Genomic DNA, 15,185 nt, shown 5'->3' with positions numbered 1-15,185 from the left:
TTCAGCCACACTGTCTTTTTGAAAAGCTTTGCTGCCCGTGTGAGGATCGAACTCACTACCTTTCAGATTATGAGACTGACGCGCTACCTACTGCGCTAACGAGGCCCTTCTTGAAAAAAATTCCAAAAAGAAAAAAAATATATTGATACCGAACTTCAGATTTGACAGTGATGTTGAAACCACCGTGCAAAATATATGTATGGTCTGAAATTCTACAACCTGTGAGACAAAAAGATTGATTTCATTCTAAAGTAAACATATCGATATGGACCTTAAGATGTGGTATCCACCTTGACAAAAGTATGTAATGTCTGAAAGTCCAGAATGACAGTGAATCATTTTCACTTCATCTCAGCCAACACTGTCTTTTGAAAAGCTTTGCTGCCCCGTGTGAGGATCGAACTCACGACCTTCAGATTATGAGACTGACGCGCTACCTACTGCGCTAACGAGGCCCTTCTTGAAAAAAATTCCAAAAAGAAAAAATATATATTGATACCGAACTTCAGATTTTGACAGTGATGTTGAAACCACCGTGCCAAAATATATGTATGGTCTGAAATTCTACAACCTGTGAGACAAAAAGATTGATTTCATTCTAAAGTAATACATATCGATATGGACCTTAAGATGTGGTATCCACCTTGACAAAAGTATGTATTGTCTGAAAGTCCAGAATAACAGTGAATTCATCTTCAGCCAACACTCTTTTGAAAAGCTTTGCTGCCCCGTGTGAGGATCGAACTCACGACCTTCAGATTATGAGACTGACGCGCTACCTACTGCGCTAACGAGGCCCTTATTGCAATAATTTCCAAAAAGAAAAAAATATATTGATACCGAACTTCAGATTATGACAGTGATGTTGAAACCACCGTGCCAAAATGTATGTATGGTCTGAAATTCTACAAGCCCTGAGACAAAAAGATTGATTTCATTCTAAAGTAATACATATCGATATGGACCTTAAGATGTGGTATCCACCTTGACAATAGTATGTATTGTGTGAAAGTCCAGAACAACAGAGAATTCATTTTCACTTCATCTTCAGCCAACACTGTCTTTTGAAAAGCTTTGCTGCCCCGTGTGAGGATCGAACTCACGACCTTCAGATTATGAGACTGACGCGCTACCTACTGCGCTAACGAGGCCCTTCTTGAAAAAATTCCAAAAAGAAAAAATATATATTGATACCGAACTTCAGATTTTGACAGTGATGTTGAAACCACCGTGCCAAAATATATGTATGGTCTGAAATTCTACAACCTGTGAGACAAAAAGATTGATTTCATTCTAAAGTAATACATATCGATATGGACCTTAAGATGTGGTATCCACCTTGACAAAAGTATGTATTGTCTGAAAGTCCAGAATGACAGTGAATTCATTTTCACTTCATCTTCAGCCAACACTGTCTTTTGAAAAGCTTTGCTGCCCCGTGTGAGGATCGAACTCACGACCTTCAGATTATGAGACTGACGCGCTACCTACTGCGCTAACGAGGCCCTTCTTGAAAAAAATTCCAAAAAGAAAAAAAATATATTGATACCGAACTTCAGATTTTGACAGTGATGTTGAAACCACCGTGCCAAAATGTATGTATGGTCTGAAATTCTACAAGCCCTGAGACAAAAAGATTGATTTCATTCTAAAGTAATACATATCGATATGGACCTTAAGATGTGGTATCCACCTTGACAAAAGTATGTATTGTGTGAAAGTCCAGAACAACAGAGAATTCATTTTCACTTCATCTTCAGCCAACACTGTCTTTTGAAAAGCTTTGCTGCCCCGTGTGAGGATCGAACTCACGACCTTCAGATTATGAGACTGACGCGCTACCTACTGCGCTAACGAGGCCCTTCTTGAAAAAAATTCCAAAAAGAAAAAATATATATTGATACCGAACTTCAGATTTTGACAGTGATGTTGAAACCACCGTGCCAAAATATATGTATGGTCTGAAATTCTACAACCTGTGAGACAAAAAGATTGATTTCATTCTAAAGTAAAACATATCGATATGGACCTTAAGATGTGGTATCCACCTTGACAAAAGTATGTAATGTCTGAAAGTCCAGAATGACAGTGAATTCATTTTCACTTCATCTTCAGCCAACACTGTCTTTTGAAAAGCTTTGCTGCCCCGTGTGAGGATCGAACTCACGACCTTCAGATTATGAGACTGACGCGCTACCTACTGCGCTAACGAGGCCCTTCTTGCAATAATTCCAAAAAGAAAAAAATATATTGATACCGAACTTCAGATTTTGACAGTGATGTTGAAACCACCGTGCCAAAATATATGTATGGTCCGAAATTCTACAACCTGTGAGACAAAAAGATTGATTTCATTCTAAAGTAATACATATCGATATGGACCTTAAGATGTGGTATCCACCTTGACAAAAGTATGTATTGTGTGAAAGTCCAGAACAACAGAGAATTCATTTTCACTTCATCTTCAGCCAACACTGTCTTTTGAAAAGCTTTGCTGCCCCGTGTGAGGATCGAACTCACGACCTTCAGATTATGAGACTGACGCGCTACCTACTGCGCTAACGAGGCCCTTCTTGAAAAAAATTCCAAAAAGAAAAAATATATATTGATACCGAACTTCAGATTTTGACAGTGATGTTGAAACCACCGTGCCAAAATATATGTATGGTCTGAAATTCTACAACCTGTGAGACAAAAAGATTGATTTCATTCTAAAGTAATACATATCGATATGGACCTTAAGATGTGGTATCCACCTTGACAAAAGTATGTATTGTGTGAAAGTCCAGAATACAGTGAATTCATTTCACTTCATCTTCAGCCAACACTGTCTTTTGAAAAGCTTTGCTGCCCCGTGTGAGGATCGAACTCACGACCTTCAGATTATGAGACTGACGCGCTACCTACTGCGCTAACGAGGCCCTTCTTGCAAAAAATGTCCAAAAAGAAAAAATATATATTGATACCGAACTTCAGATTTTGACAGTGATGTTGAAACCACCGTGCCAAAATGTATGTATGGTCTGAAATTCTACAAGCCCTGAGACAAAAAGATTGATTTCATTCTAAAGTAATACATATCGATATGGACCTTAAGATGTGGTATCCACCTTGACAAAAGTATGTATTGTGTGAAAGTCCAGAACAACAGAGAATTCATTTTCACTTCATCTTCAGCCAACACTGTCTTTTGAAAAGCTTTGCTGCCCCGTGTGAGGATCGAACTCACGACCTTCAGATTATGAGACTGACGCGCTACCTACTGCGCTAACGAGGCCCTTCTTGAAAAAAATTCCAAAAAGAAAAAAATATATTGATACCGAACTTCAGATTTTGACAGTGATGTTGAAACCACCGTGCCAAAATATATGTATGGTCTGAAATTCTACAACCTGTGAGACAAAAAGATTGATTTCATTCTAAAGTAATACATATCGATATGGACCTTAAGATGTGGTATCCACCTTGACAAAAGTATGTATTGTGTGAAAGTCCAGAACAACAGAGAATTCATTTTCACTTCATCTTCAGCCAACACTGTCTTTTGAAAAGCTTTGCTGCCCCGTGTGAGGATCGAACTCACGACCTTCAGATTATGAGACTGACGCGCTACCTACTGCGCTAACGAGGCCCTTCTTGAAAAAATTCCAAAAAGAAAAAAATATATTGATACCGAACTTCAGATTTTGACAGTGATGTTGAAACCACCGTGCCAAAATATATGTATGGTCTGAAATTCTACAACCTGTGAGACAAAAAGATTGATTTCATTCTAAAGTAATACATATCGATATGGACCTTAAGATGTGGTATCCACCTTGACAAAAGTATGTATTGTGTGAAAGTCCAGAACAACAGTGAATTCATTTCACTTCATCTTCAGCCAACACTGTCTTTTGAAAAGCTTTGCTGCCCCGTGTGAGGATCGAACTCACGACCTTCAGATTATGAGACTGACGCGCTACCTACTGCGCTAACGAGGCCCTTCTTGAAAAAATTCCAAAAAGAAAAAAATATATATTGATACCGAACTTCAGATTTTGACAGTGATGTTGAAACCACCGTGCCAAAATATATGTATGGTCTGAAATTCTACAAGCCTGTGAGACAAAAAGATTGATTTCATTCTAAAGTAATACATATCGATATGGACCTTAAGATGTGGTATCCACCTTGACAAAAGTATGTATTGTGTGAAAGTCCAGAACAACAGAGAATTCATTTTCACTTCATCTTCAGCCAACACTGTCTTTTGAAAAGCTTTGCTGCCCCGTGTGAGGATCGAACTCACGACCTTCAGATTATGAGACTGACGCGCTACCTACTGCGCTAACGAGGCCCTTCTTGAAAAAATTCCAAAAAGAAAAAAATATATTGATACCGAACTTCAGATTTTGACAGTGATGTTGAAACCACCGTGCCAAAATATATGTATGGTCTGAAATTCTACAACCTGTGAGACAAAAAGATTGATTTCATTCTAAAGTAATACATATCGATATGGACCTTAAGATGTGGTATCCACCTTGACAAAAGTATGTAATGTCTGAAAGTCCAGAATGACAGTGAATTCATTTTCACTTCATCTTCAGCCAACACTGTCTTTTGAAAAGCTTTGCTGCCCCGTGTGAGGATCGAACTCACGACCTTCAGATTATGAGACTGACGCGCTACCTACTGCGCTAACGAGGCCCTTCTTGCAAAAATTCCAAAAAGAAAAAAAATATATTGATACCGAACTTCAGATTTTGACAGTGATGTTGAAACCACCGTGCCAAAATATATGTATGGTCTGAAATTCTACAACCTGTGAGACAAAAAGATTGATTTCATTCTAAAGTAATACATATCGATATGGACCTTAAGATGTGGTATCCACCTTGACAAAAGTATGTATTGTGTGAAAGTCCAGAAAAACAGATGAATTCATTTCACTCATCTTCAGCCAACACTGTCTTTTGGAAAGCTTTGCTGCCCCGTGTGAGGATCGAACTCACGACCTTCAGATTATGAGACTGACGCGCTACCTACTGCGCTAACGAGGCCCTTCTTGCAAAAATTCCAAAAGAAAAAATATATATTGATACCGAACTTCAGATTTTGACAGTGATGTTGAAACCACCGTGCCAAAATATATGTATGGTCTGAAATTCTACAAGCCCTGAGACAAAAAGATTGATTTCATTCTAAAGTAATACATATCGATATGGACCTTAAGATGTGGTATCCACCTTGACAAAAGTATGTATTGTGTGAAAGTCCAGAACAACAGAGAATTCATTTTCACTTCATCTTCAGCCAACACTGTCTTTTGAAAAGCTTTGCTGCCCCGTGTGAGGATCGAACTCACGACCTTCAGATTATGAGACTGACGCGCTACCTACTGCGCTAACGAGGCCCTTCTTGAAAAAATTCCAAAAAGAAAAAAATATATTGATACCGAACTTCAGATTTTGACAGTGATGTTGAAACCACCGTGCCAAAATATATGTATGGTCTGAAATTCTACAACCTGTGAGACAAAAAGATTGATTTCATTCTAAAGTAATACATATCGATATGGACCTTAAGATGTGGTATCCACCTTGACAAAAGTATGTATTGTGTGAAAGTCCAGAACAACAGAGAATTCATTTTCACTTCATCTTCAGCCAACACTGTCTTTTGAAAAGCTTTGCTGCCCCGTGTGAGGATCGAACTCACGACCTTCAGATTATGAGACTGACGCGCTACCTACTGCGCTAACGAGGCCCTTCTTGCAAAAATTCCAAAAAGAAAAAAAATATATTGATACCGAACTTCAGATTTTGACAGTGATGTTGAAACCACCGTGCCAAAATATATGTATGGTCTGAAATTCTACAACCTGTGAGACAAAAAGATTGATTTCATTCTAAAGTAATACATATCGATATGGACCTTAAGATGTGGTATCCACCTTGACAAAAGTATGTATTGTGTGAAAGTCCAGAAAACAGTGAATTCATTTCACTTCATCTTCAGCCAACACTGTCTTTTGAAAGCTTTGCTGCCCCGTGTGAGGATCGAACTCACGACCTTCAGATTATGAGACTGACGCGCTACCTACTGCGCTAACGAGGCCCTTCTTGCAAAAATTCCAAAAAGAAAAAATATATATTGATACCGAACTTCAGATTTTGACAGTGATGTTGAAACCACCGTGCCAAAATATATGTATGGTCTGAAATTCTACAACCTGTGAGACAAAAAGATTGATTTCATTCTAAAGTAATACATATCGATATGGACCTTAAGATGTGGTATCCACCTTGACAAAAGTATGTATTGTGTGAAAGTCCAGAACAACAGAGAATTCATTTTCACTTCATCTTCAGCCAACACTGTCTTTTGAAAAGCTTTGCTGCCCCGTGTGAGGATCGAACTCACGACCTTCAGATTATGAGACTGACGCGCTACCTACTGCGCTAACGAGGCCCTTCTTGAAAAAATTCCAAAAAGAAAAAAATATATTGATACCGAACTTCAGATTTTGACAGTGATGTTGAAACCACCGTGCCAAAATATATGTATGGTCTGAAATTCTACAACCTGTGAGACAAAAAGATTGATTTCATTCTAAAGTAATACATATCGATATGGACCTTAAGATGTGGTATCCACCTTGACAAAAGTATGTATTGTGTGAAAGTCCAGAACAACAGTGAATTCATTTTCACTTCATCTTCAGCCAACACTGTCTTTTGAAAAGCTTTGCTGCCCCGTGTGAGGATCGAACTCACGACCTTCAGATTATGAGACTGACGCGCTACCTACTGCGCTAACGAGGCCCTTCTTGAAAAAATTCCAAAAAGAAAAAAATATATTGATACCGAACTTCAGATTTTGACAGTGATGTTGAAACCACCGTGCCAAAATATATGTATGGTCTGAAATTCTACAAGCCCTGAGACAAAAAGATTGATTTCATTCTAAAGTAATACATATCGATATGGACCTTAAGATGTGGTATCCACCTTGACAAAAGTATGTATTGTGTGAAAGTCCAGAACAACAGAGAATTCATTTTCACTTCATCTTCAGCCAACACTGTCTTTTGAAAAGCTTTGCTGCCCCGTGTGAGGATCGAACTCACGACCTTCAGATTATGAGACTGACGCGCTACCTACTGCGCTAACGAGGCCCTTCTTGCAAAAATTCCAAAAAGAAAAAATATATATTGATACCGAACTTCAGATTTTGACAGTGATGTTGAAACCACCGTGCCAAAATATATGTATGGTCTGAAATTCTACAACCTGTGAGACAAAAAGATTGATTTCATTCTAAAGTAATACATATCGATATGGACCTTAAGATGTGGTATCCACCTTGACAAAAGTATGTATTGTGTGAAAGTCCAGAACAACAGAGAATTCATTTTCACTTCATCTTCAGCCAACACTGTCTTTTGAAAAGCTTTGCTGCCCCGTGTGAGGATCGAACTCACGACCTTCAGATTATGAGACTGACGCGCTACCTACTGCGCTAACGAGGCCCTTCTTGCAAAAATTCCAAAAAGAAAAAAATATATTGATACCGAACTTCAGATTTTGACAGTGATGTTGAAACCACCGTGCCAAAATATATGTATGGTCTGAAATTCTACAACCTGTGAGACAAAAAGATTGATTTCATTCTAAAGTAATACATATCGATATGGACCTTAAGATGTGGTATCCACCTTGACAAAAGTATGTATTGTGTGAAAGTCCAGAACAACAGATGAATTCATTTTCACTTCATCTTCAGCCAACACTGTCTTTTGAAAAGCTTTGCTGCCCCGTGTGAGGATCGAACTCACGACCTTCAGATTATGAGACTGACGCGCTACCTACTGCGCTAACGAGGCCCTTCTTGCAAAAATTCCAAAAAGAAAAAATATATATTGATACCGAACTTCAGATTTTGACAGTGATGTTGAAACCACCGTGCCAAAATATATGTATGGTCTGAAATTCTACAACCTGTGAGACAAAAAGATTGATTTCATTCTAAAGTAATACATATCGATATGGACCTTAAGATGTGGTATCCACCTTGACAAAAGTATGTATTGTGTGAAAGTCCAGAACAACAGAGAATTCATTTTCACTTCATCTTCAGCCAACACTGTCTTTTGAAAAGCTTTGCTGCCCCGTGTGAGGATCGAACTCACGACCTTCAGATTATGAGACTGACGCGCTACCTACTGCGCTAACGAGGCCCTTCTTGCAAAAATTCCAAAAAGAAAAAAATATATTGATACCGAACTTCAGATTTTGACAGTGATGTTGAAACCACCGTGCCAAAATATATGTATGGTCTGAAATTCTACAACCTGTGAGACAAAAAGATTGATTTCATTCTAAAGTAATACATATCGATATGGACCTTAAGATGTGGTATCCACCTTGACAAAAGTATGTATTGTGTGAAAGTCCAGAAAACAGTGAATTCATTTTCACTTCATCTTCAGCCAACACTGTCTTTTGAAAAGCTTTGCTGCCCCGTGTGAGGATCGAACTCACGACCTTCAGATTATGAGACTGACGCGCTACCTACTGCGCTAACAAGGCCCTTCTGGCAAAAATTTCCAAAAAGAAAAAAATATATTGATACCGAACTTCAGATTTTGACAGTGATGTTCAAACCACCGTGCCAAAATATATGTATGGTCTGAAATTCTAGAACCCCTGAGACAAAAAGATTGATTTCATTCTAAAGTAATACATATCGATATGGACCTTAAGATGTGGTATCCACCTTGACAAAAGTATGTATTGTGTGAAAGTCCAGAACAACAGAGAATTCATTTTCACTTCATCTTCAGCCAACACTGTCTTTTGAAAAGCTTTGCTGCCCCGTGTGAGGATCGAACTCACGACCTTCAGATTATGAGACTGACGCGCTACCTACTGCGCTAACGAGGCCCTTCTTGCAAAAATTCCAAAAAGAAAAAATATATATTGATACCGAACTTCAGATTTTGACAGTGATGTTGAAACCACCGTGCCAAAATATATGTATGGTCTGAAATTCTACAACCTGTGAGACAAAAAGATTGATTTCATTCTAAAGTAATACATATCGATATGGACCTTAAGATGTGGTATCCACCTTGACAAAAGTATGTATTGTGTGAAAGTCCAGAACAACAGAGAATTCATTTTCACTTCATCTTCAGCCAACACTGTCTTTTGAAAAGCTTTGCTGCCCCGTGTGAGGATCGAACTCACGACCTTCAGATTATGAGACTGACGCGCTACCTACTGCGCTAACGAGGCCCTTCTTGCAAAAATTCCAAAAAGAAAAAAATATATTGATACCGAACTTCAGATTTTGACAGTGATGTTGAAACCACCGTGCCAAAATATATGTATGGTCTGAAATTCTACAACCTGTGAGACAAAAAGATTGATTTCATTCTAAAGTAATACATATCGATATGGACCTTAAGATGTGGTATCCACCTTGACAAAAGTATGTATTGTGTGAAAGTCCAGAACAACAGTGAATTCATTTTCACTTCATCTTCAGCCAACACTGTCTTTTGAAAAGCTTTGCTGCCCCGTGTGAGGATCGAACTCACGACCTTCAGATTATGAGACTGACGCGCTACCTACTGCGCTAACGAGGCCCTTCTTGCAAAAATGTCCAAAAAGAAAAAATATATATATTGATACCGAACTTCAGATTTTGACAGTGATGTTGAAACCACCGTGCCAAAATATATGTATGGTCTGAAATTCTACAACCTGTGAGACAAAAAGATTGATTTCATTCTAAAGTAATACATATCGATATGGACCTTAAGATGTGGTATCCACCTTGACAAAAGTATGTATTGTGTGAAAGTCCAGAACAACAGTGAATTCATTTTCACTTCATCTTCAGCCAACACTGTCTTTTGAAAAGCTTTGCTGCCCCGTGTGAGGATCGAACTCACGACCTTCAGATTATGAGACTGACGCGCTACCTACTGCGCTAACGAGGCCCTTCTTGCAAAAATTCCAAAAAGAAAAAAATATATTGATACCGAACTTCAGATTTTGACAGTGATGTTGAAACCACCGTGCCAAAATATATGTATGGTCTGAAATTCTACAACCTGTGAGACAAAAAGATTGATTTCATTCTAAAGTAATACATATCGATATGGACCTTAAGATGTGGTATCCACCTTGACAAAAGTATGTATTGTGTGAAAGTCCAGAACAACAGTGAATTCATTTTCACTTCATCTTCAGCCAACACTGTCTTTTGAAAAGCTTTGCTGCCCCGTGTGAGGATCGAACTCACGACCTTCAGATTATGAGACTGACGCGCTACCTACTGCGCTAACGAGGCCCTTCTTGCAAAAATTCCAAAAAGAAAAAATATATATTGATACCGAACTTCAGATTTTGACAGTGATGTTGAAACCACCGTGCCAAAATATATGTATGGTCTGAAATTCTACAACCTGTGAGACAAAAAGATTGATTTCATTCTAAAGTAATACATATCGATATGGACCTTAAGATGTGGTATCCACCTTGACAAAAGTATGTATTGTGTGAAAGTCCAGAACAACAGTGAATTCATTTTCACTTCATCTTCAGCCAACACTGTCTTTTGAAAAGCTTTGCTGCCCCGTGTGAGGATCGAACTCACGACCTTCAGATTATGAGACTGACGCGCTACCTACTGCGCTAACGAGGCCCTTCTTGCAAAAATTCCAAAAAGAAAAAAATATATTGATACCGAACTTCAGATTTTGACAGTGATGTTGAAACCACCGTGCCAAAATATATGTATGGTCTGAAATTCTACAACCTGTGAGACAAAAAGATTGATTTCATTCTAAAGTAATACATATCGATATGGACCTTAAGATGTGGTATCCACCTTGACAAAAGTATGTATTGTGTGAAAGTCCAGAACAACAGAGAATTCATTTTCACTTCATCTTCAGCCAACACTGTCTTTTGAAAAGCTTTGCTGCCCCGTGTGAGGATCGAACTCACGACCTTCAGATTATGAGACTGACGCGCTACCTACTGCGCTAACGAGGCCCTTCTTGCAAAAATTCCAAAAAGAAAAAAATATATTGATACCGAACTTCAGATTTTGACAGTGATGTTGAAACCACCGTGCCAAAATATATGTATGGTCTGAAATTCTACAACCTGTGAGACAAAAAGATTGATTTCATTCTAAAGTAATACATATCGATATGGACCTTAAGATGTGGTATCCACCTTGACAAAAGTATGTATTGTGTGAAAGTCCAGAATGACAGTGAATTCATTTTCACTTCATCTTCAGCCAACACTGTCTTTTGAAAAGCTTTGCTGCCCCGTGTGAGGATCGAACTCACGACCTTCAGATTATGAGACTGACGCGCTACCTACTGCGCTAACGAGGCCCTTCTTGCAAAAATTCCAAAAAGAAAAAAATATATTGATACCGAACTTCAGATTTTGACAGTGATGTTGAAACCACCGTGCCAAAATATATGTATGGTCTGAAATTCTACAACCTGTGAGACAAAAAGATTGATTTCATTCTAAAGTAATACATATCGATATGGACCTTAAGATGTGGTATCCACCTTGACAAAAGTATGTATTGTGTGAAAGTCCAGAACAACAGTGAATTCATTTTCACTTCATCTTCAGCCAACACTGTCTTTTGAAAAGCTTTGCTGCCCCGTGTGAGGATCGAACTCACGACCTTCAGATTATGAGACTGACGCGCTACCTACTGCGCTAACGAGGCCCTTCTTGCAAAAATTTCCAAAAAGAAAAAAATATATTGATACCGAACTTCAGATTTTGACAGTGATGTTGAAACCACCGTGCCAAAATATATGTATGGTCTGAAATTCTACAACCTGTGAGACAAAAAGATTGATTTCATTCTAAAGTAATACATATCGATATGGACCTTAAGATGTGGTATCCACCTTGACAAAAGTATGTATTGTGTGAAAGTCCAGAACAACAGTGAATTCATTTTCACTTCATCTTCAGCCAACACTTCTTTTGAAAAGCTTTGCTGCCCCGTGTGAGGATCGAACTCACGACCTTCAGATTATGAGACTGACGCGCTACCTACTGCGCTAACGAGGCCCTTCTTGCAAAAATTCCAAAAAGAAAAAATATATATTGATACCGAACTTCAGATTTTGACAGTGATGTTGAAACCACCGTGCCAAAATATATGTATGGTCTGAAATTCTACAACCCTGAGACAAAAAGATTGATTTCATTCTAAAGTAATACATATCGATATGGACCTTAAGATGTGGTATCCACCTTGACAAAAGTATGTATTGTGTGAAAGTCCAGAACAACAGTGAATTCATTTTCACTTCATCTTCAGCCAACACTGTCTTTTGAAAAGCTTTGCTGCCCCGTGTGAGGATCGAACTCACGACCTTCAGATTATGAGACTGACGCGCTACCTACTGCGCTAACGAGGCCCTTCTTGCAAAAATTTCCAAAAAGAAAAAAAATATATTGATACCGAACTTCAGATTTTGACAGTGATGTTGAAACCACCGTGCCAAAATATATGTATGGTCTGAAATTCTACAACCTGTGAGACAAAAAGATTGATTTCATTCTAAAGTAATACATATCGATATGGACCTTAAGATGTGGTATCCACCTTGACAAAAGTATGTATTGTGTGAAAGTCCAGAACAACAGTGAATTCATTTTCACTTCATCTTCAGCCAACACTGTCTTTTGAAAAGCTTTGCTGCCCCGTGTGAGGATCGAACTCACGACCTTCAGATTATGAGACTGACGCGCTACCTACTGCGCTAACGAGGCCCTTCTTGCAAAAATTCCAAAAAGAAAAAAATATATTGATACCGAACTTCAGATTTTGACAGTGATGTTGAAACCACCGTGCCAAAATATATGTATGGTCTGAAATTCTACAACCTGTGAGACAAAAAGATTGATTTCATTCTAAAGTAATACATATCGATATGGACCTTAAGATGTGGTATCCACCTTGACAAAAGTATGTATTGTGTGAAAGTCCAGAACAACAGAGAATTCATTTTCACTTCATCTTCAGCCAACACTGTCTTTTGAAAAGCTTTGCTGCCCCGTGTGAGGATCGAACTCACGACCTTCAGATTATGAGACTGACGCGCTACCTACTGCGCTAACGAGGCCCTTCTTGCAAAAATTCCAAAAAGAAAAAAATATATTGATACCGAACTTCAGATTTTGACAGTGATGTTGAAACCACCGTGCCAAAATATATGTATGGTCTGAAATTCTACAACCTGTGAGACAAAAAGATTGATTTCATTCTAAAGTAATACATATCGATATGGACCTTAAGATGTGGTATCCACCTTGACAAAAGTATGTATTGTGTGAAAGTCCAGAACAACAGAGAATTCATTTTCACTTCATCTTCAGCCAACACTGTCTTTTGAAAAGCTTTGCTGCCCCGTGTGAGGATCGAACTCACGACCTTCAGATTATGAGACTGACGCGCTACCTACTGCGCTAACGAGGCCCTTCTTGCAAAAATTTCCAAAAAGAAAAAATATATATTGATACCGAACTTCAGATTTTGACAGTGATGTTGAAACCACCGTGCCAAAATATATGTATGGTCTGAAATTCTACAACCTGTGAGACAAAAAGATTGATTTCATTCTAAAGTAATACATATCGATATGGACCTTAAGATGTGGTATCCACCTTGACAAAAGTATGTATTGTGTGAAAGTCCAGAACAACAGTGAATTCATTTTCACTTCATCTTCAGCCAACACTTCTTTTGAAAAGCTTTGCTGCCCCGTGTGAGGATCGAACTCACGACCTTCAGATTATGAGACTGACGCGCTACCTACTGCGCTAACGAGGCCCTTCTTGCAAAAATTTCCAAAAAGAAAAAAATATATTGATACCGAACTTCAGATTTTGACAGTGATGTTGAAACCACCGTGCCAAAATATATGTATGGTCTGAAATTCTACAACCTGTGAGACAAAAAGATTGATTTCATTCTAAAGTAATACATATCGATATGGACCTTAAGATGTGGTATCCACCTTGACAAAAGTATGTATTGTGTGAAAGTCCAAACAACAGATGAATTCATTTCCTCATCTTCAGCCAACACTTCTTTTGAAAAGCTTTGCTGCCCCGTGTGAGGATCGAACTCACGACCTTCAGATTATGAGACTGACGCGCTACCTACTGCGCTAACGAGGCCCTTCTTGCAAAAATTTCCAAAAAGAAAAAATATATATTGATACCGAACTTCAGATTTTGACAGTGATGTTGAAACCACCGTGCCAAAATATATGTATGGTCTGAAATTCTACAACCTGTGAGACAAAAAGATTGATTTCATTCTAAAGTAATACATATCGATATGGACCTTAAGATGTGGTATCCACCTTGACAAAAGTATGTATTGTGTGAAAGTCCAGAACAACAGTGAATTCATTTTCACTTCATCTTCAGCCAACACTGTCTTTTGAAAAGCTTTGCTGCCCCGTGTGAGGATCGAACTCACGACCTTCAGATTATGAGACTGACGCGCTACCTACTGCGCTAACGAGGCCCTTCTTGCAAAAATTCCAAAAAGAAAAAAATATATTGATACCGAACTTCAGATTTTGACAGTGATGTTGAAACCACCGTGCCAAAATATATGTATGGTCTGAAATTCTACAACCCTGAGACAAAAAGATTGATTTCATTCTAAAGTAATACATATCGATATGGACCTTAAGATGTGGTATCCACCTTGACAAAAGTATGTATTGTGTGAAAGTCCAGAACAACAGTGAATTCATTTTCACTTCATCTTCAGCCAACACTGTCTTTTGAAAAGCTTTGCTGCCCCGTGTGAGGATCGAACTCACGACCTTCAGATTATGAGACTGACGCGCTACCTACTGCGCTAACGAGGCCCTTCTTGCAAAAATTCCAAAAAGAAAAAAATATATTGATACCGAACTTCAGATTTTGACAGTGATGTTGAAACCACCGTGCCAAAATATATGTATGGTCTGAAATTCTACAACCTGTGAGACAAAAAGATTGATTTCATTCTAAAGTAATACATATCGATATGGACCTTAAGATGTGGTATCCACCTTGACAAAAGTATGTATTGTGTGAAAGTCCAGAACAACAGTGAATTCATTTTCACTTCAT

At 38.4% G+C, this 15,185-nt stretch overlaps 41 non-coding genes across 41 annotated transcripts; all 41 read right to left on the bottom strand.

Moving 5' to 3' along the window:
• Positions 1-382: 382 nt before the first annotated feature.
• On the bottom strand, positions 383-455 carry trnam-cau (transfer RNA methionine (anticodon CAU)). The gene has a single exon. It is a non-coding gene; the product is annotated as a tRNA-Met (tRNA).
• A 269-nt stretch (positions 456-724) lies between these two features.
• trnam-cau (transfer RNA methionine (anticodon CAU)) lies at positions 725-797 on the bottom strand. The gene has a single exon. It is a non-coding gene; the product is annotated as a tRNA-Met (tRNA).
• A 281-nt stretch (positions 798-1,078) lies between these two features.
• Positions 1,079-1,151, bottom strand: trnam-cau (transfer RNA methionine (anticodon CAU)). The gene has a single exon. It is a non-coding gene; the product is annotated as a tRNA-Met (tRNA).
• A 281-nt stretch (positions 1,152-1,432) lies between these two features.
• On the bottom strand, positions 1,433-1,505 carry trnam-cau (transfer RNA methionine (anticodon CAU)). Its single transcript has one exon. It is a non-coding gene; the product is annotated as a tRNA-Met (tRNA).
• A 282-nt stretch (positions 1,506-1,787) lies between these two features.
• trnam-cau (transfer RNA methionine (anticodon CAU)) lies at positions 1,788-1,860 on the bottom strand. The gene has a single exon. It is a non-coding gene; the product is annotated as a tRNA-Met (tRNA).
• Positions 1,861-2,142: 282 nt separating this feature from the next.
• Positions 2,143-2,215, bottom strand: trnam-cau (transfer RNA methionine (anticodon CAU)). Its single transcript has one exon. It is a non-coding gene; the product is annotated as a tRNA-Met (tRNA).
• Positions 2,216-2,495: 280 nt separating this feature from the next.
• On the bottom strand, positions 2,496-2,568 carry trnam-cau (transfer RNA methionine (anticodon CAU)). Its single transcript has one exon. It is a non-coding gene; the product is annotated as a tRNA-Met (tRNA).
• A 280-nt stretch (positions 2,569-2,848) lies between these two features.
• Positions 2,849-2,921, bottom strand: trnam-cau (transfer RNA methionine (anticodon CAU)). The gene has a single exon. It is a non-coding gene; the product is annotated as a tRNA-Met (tRNA).
• A 283-nt stretch (positions 2,922-3,204) lies between these two features.
• Positions 3,205-3,277, bottom strand: trnam-cau (transfer RNA methionine (anticodon CAU)). Its single transcript has one exon. It is a non-coding gene; the product is annotated as a tRNA-Met (tRNA).
• A 281-nt stretch (positions 3,278-3,558) lies between these two features.
• On the bottom strand, positions 3,559-3,631 carry trnam-cau (transfer RNA methionine (anticodon CAU)). The gene has a single exon. It is a non-coding gene; the product is annotated as a tRNA-Met (tRNA).
• A 279-nt stretch (positions 3,632-3,910) lies between these two features.
• On the bottom strand, positions 3,911-3,983 carry trnam-cau (transfer RNA methionine (anticodon CAU)). Its single transcript has one exon. It is a non-coding gene; the product is annotated as a tRNA-Met (tRNA).
• A 283-nt stretch (positions 3,984-4,266) lies between these two features.
• Positions 4,267-4,339, bottom strand: trnam-cau (transfer RNA methionine (anticodon CAU)). Its single transcript has one exon. It is a non-coding gene; the product is annotated as a tRNA-Met (tRNA).
• Positions 4,340-4,619: 280 nt separating this feature from the next.
• trnam-cau (transfer RNA methionine (anticodon CAU)) lies at positions 4,620-4,692 on the bottom strand. The gene has a single exon. It is a non-coding gene; the product is annotated as a tRNA-Met (tRNA).
• Positions 4,693-4,972: 280 nt separating this feature from the next.
• trnam-cau (transfer RNA methionine (anticodon CAU)) lies at positions 4,973-5,045 on the bottom strand. Its single transcript has one exon. It is a non-coding gene; the product is annotated as a tRNA-Met (tRNA).
• A 280-nt stretch (positions 5,046-5,325) lies between these two features.
• Positions 5,326-5,398, bottom strand: trnam-cau (transfer RNA methionine (anticodon CAU)). Its single transcript has one exon. It is a non-coding gene; the product is annotated as a tRNA-Met (tRNA).
• A 280-nt stretch (positions 5,399-5,678) lies between these two features.
• On the bottom strand, positions 5,679-5,751 carry trnam-cau (transfer RNA methionine (anticodon CAU)). The gene has a single exon. It is a non-coding gene; the product is annotated as a tRNA-Met (tRNA).
• Positions 5,752-6,029: 278 nt separating this feature from the next.
• Positions 6,030-6,102, bottom strand: trnam-cau (transfer RNA methionine (anticodon CAU)). Its single transcript has one exon. It is a non-coding gene; the product is annotated as a tRNA-Met (tRNA).
• Positions 6,103-6,383: 281 nt separating this feature from the next.
• On the bottom strand, positions 6,384-6,456 carry trnam-cau (transfer RNA methionine (anticodon CAU)). Its single transcript has one exon. It is a non-coding gene; the product is annotated as a tRNA-Met (tRNA).
• Positions 6,457-6,736: 280 nt separating this feature from the next.
• Positions 6,737-6,809, bottom strand: trnam-cau (transfer RNA methionine (anticodon CAU)). Its single transcript has one exon. It is a non-coding gene; the product is annotated as a tRNA-Met (tRNA).
• A 280-nt stretch (positions 6,810-7,089) lies between these two features.
• Positions 7,090-7,162, bottom strand: trnam-cau (transfer RNA methionine (anticodon CAU)). The gene has a single exon. It is a non-coding gene; the product is annotated as a tRNA-Met (tRNA).
• Positions 7,163-7,443: 281 nt separating this feature from the next.
• On the bottom strand, positions 7,444-7,516 carry trnam-cau (transfer RNA methionine (anticodon CAU)). Its single transcript has one exon. It is a non-coding gene; the product is annotated as a tRNA-Met (tRNA).
• Positions 7,517-7,797: 281 nt separating this feature from the next.
• trnam-cau (transfer RNA methionine (anticodon CAU)) lies at positions 7,798-7,870 on the bottom strand. The gene has a single exon. It is a non-coding gene; the product is annotated as a tRNA-Met (tRNA).
• Positions 7,871-8,151: 281 nt separating this feature from the next.
• trnam-cau (transfer RNA methionine (anticodon CAU)) lies at positions 8,152-8,224 on the bottom strand. The gene has a single exon. It is a non-coding gene; the product is annotated as a tRNA-Met (tRNA).
• A 633-nt stretch (positions 8,225-8,857) lies between these two features.
• trnam-cau (transfer RNA methionine (anticodon CAU)) lies at positions 8,858-8,930 on the bottom strand. Its single transcript has one exon. It is a non-coding gene; the product is annotated as a tRNA-Met (tRNA).
• A 281-nt stretch (positions 8,931-9,211) lies between these two features.
• trnam-cau (transfer RNA methionine (anticodon CAU)) lies at positions 9,212-9,284 on the bottom strand. Its single transcript has one exon. It is a non-coding gene; the product is annotated as a tRNA-Met (tRNA).
• Positions 9,285-9,564: 280 nt separating this feature from the next.
• On the bottom strand, positions 9,565-9,637 carry trnam-cau (transfer RNA methionine (anticodon CAU)). The gene has a single exon. It is a non-coding gene; the product is annotated as a tRNA-Met (tRNA).
• Positions 9,638-9,921: 284 nt separating this feature from the next.
• trnam-cau (transfer RNA methionine (anticodon CAU)) lies at positions 9,922-9,994 on the bottom strand. The gene has a single exon. It is a non-coding gene; the product is annotated as a tRNA-Met (tRNA).
• A 280-nt stretch (positions 9,995-10,274) lies between these two features.
• Positions 10,275-10,347, bottom strand: trnam-cau (transfer RNA methionine (anticodon CAU)). The gene has a single exon. It is a non-coding gene; the product is annotated as a tRNA-Met (tRNA).
• Positions 10,348-10,628: 281 nt separating this feature from the next.
• On the bottom strand, positions 10,629-10,701 carry trnam-cau (transfer RNA methionine (anticodon CAU)). Its single transcript has one exon. It is a non-coding gene; the product is annotated as a tRNA-Met (tRNA).
• Positions 10,702-10,981: 280 nt separating this feature from the next.
• trnam-cau (transfer RNA methionine (anticodon CAU)) lies at positions 10,982-11,054 on the bottom strand. The gene has a single exon. It is a non-coding gene; the product is annotated as a tRNA-Met (tRNA).
• Positions 11,055-11,334: 280 nt separating this feature from the next.
• Positions 11,335-11,407, bottom strand: trnam-cau (transfer RNA methionine (anticodon CAU)). Its single transcript has one exon. It is a non-coding gene; the product is annotated as a tRNA-Met (tRNA).
• A 280-nt stretch (positions 11,408-11,687) lies between these two features.
• On the bottom strand, positions 11,688-11,760 carry trnam-cau (transfer RNA methionine (anticodon CAU)). The gene has a single exon. It is a non-coding gene; the product is annotated as a tRNA-Met (tRNA).
• Positions 11,761-12,040: 280 nt separating this feature from the next.
• trnam-cau (transfer RNA methionine (anticodon CAU)) lies at positions 12,041-12,113 on the bottom strand. The gene has a single exon. It is a non-coding gene; the product is annotated as a tRNA-Met (tRNA).
• A 280-nt stretch (positions 12,114-12,393) lies between these two features.
• On the bottom strand, positions 12,394-12,466 carry trnam-cau (transfer RNA methionine (anticodon CAU)). Its single transcript has one exon. It is a non-coding gene; the product is annotated as a tRNA-Met (tRNA).
• Positions 12,467-12,748: 282 nt separating this feature from the next.
• trnam-cau (transfer RNA methionine (anticodon CAU)) lies at positions 12,749-12,821 on the bottom strand. The gene has a single exon. It is a non-coding gene; the product is annotated as a tRNA-Met (tRNA).
• A 280-nt stretch (positions 12,822-13,101) lies between these two features.
• trnam-cau (transfer RNA methionine (anticodon CAU)) lies at positions 13,102-13,174 on the bottom strand. Its single transcript has one exon. It is a non-coding gene; the product is annotated as a tRNA-Met (tRNA).
• A 280-nt stretch (positions 13,175-13,454) lies between these two features.
• Positions 13,455-13,527, bottom strand: trnam-cau (transfer RNA methionine (anticodon CAU)). The gene has a single exon. It is a non-coding gene; the product is annotated as a tRNA-Met (tRNA).
• A 281-nt stretch (positions 13,528-13,808) lies between these two features.
• trnam-cau (transfer RNA methionine (anticodon CAU)) lies at positions 13,809-13,881 on the bottom strand. The gene has a single exon. It is a non-coding gene; the product is annotated as a tRNA-Met (tRNA).
• A 277-nt stretch (positions 13,882-14,158) lies between these two features.
• Positions 14,159-14,231, bottom strand: trnam-cau (transfer RNA methionine (anticodon CAU)). The gene has a single exon. It is a non-coding gene; the product is annotated as a tRNA-Met (tRNA).
• Positions 14,232-14,513: 282 nt separating this feature from the next.
• Positions 14,514-14,586, bottom strand: trnam-cau (transfer RNA methionine (anticodon CAU)). The gene has a single exon. It is a non-coding gene; the product is annotated as a tRNA-Met (tRNA).
• Positions 14,587-14,865: 279 nt separating this feature from the next.
• trnam-cau (transfer RNA methionine (anticodon CAU)) lies at positions 14,866-14,938 on the bottom strand. Its single transcript has one exon. It is a non-coding gene; the product is annotated as a tRNA-Met (tRNA).
• Positions 14,939-15,185: the final 247 nt, after the last annotated feature.

This window comes from Oncorhynchus kisutch, unplaced genomic scaffold (genome assembly GCF_002021735.2).
Source record: "Oncorhynchus kisutch isolate 150728-3 unplaced genomic scaffold, Okis_V2 scaffold1122, whole genome shotgun sequence".
In the NCBI taxonomy this organism is placed as follows: domain Eukaryota; kingdom Metazoa; phylum Chordata; class Actinopteri; order Salmoniformes; family Salmonidae; genus Oncorhynchus; species Oncorhynchus kisutch.
The sequence above is the reverse complement of the archived record's forward strand: the minus strand, read 5'-3'. Positions and strand labels throughout refer to the sequence as shown.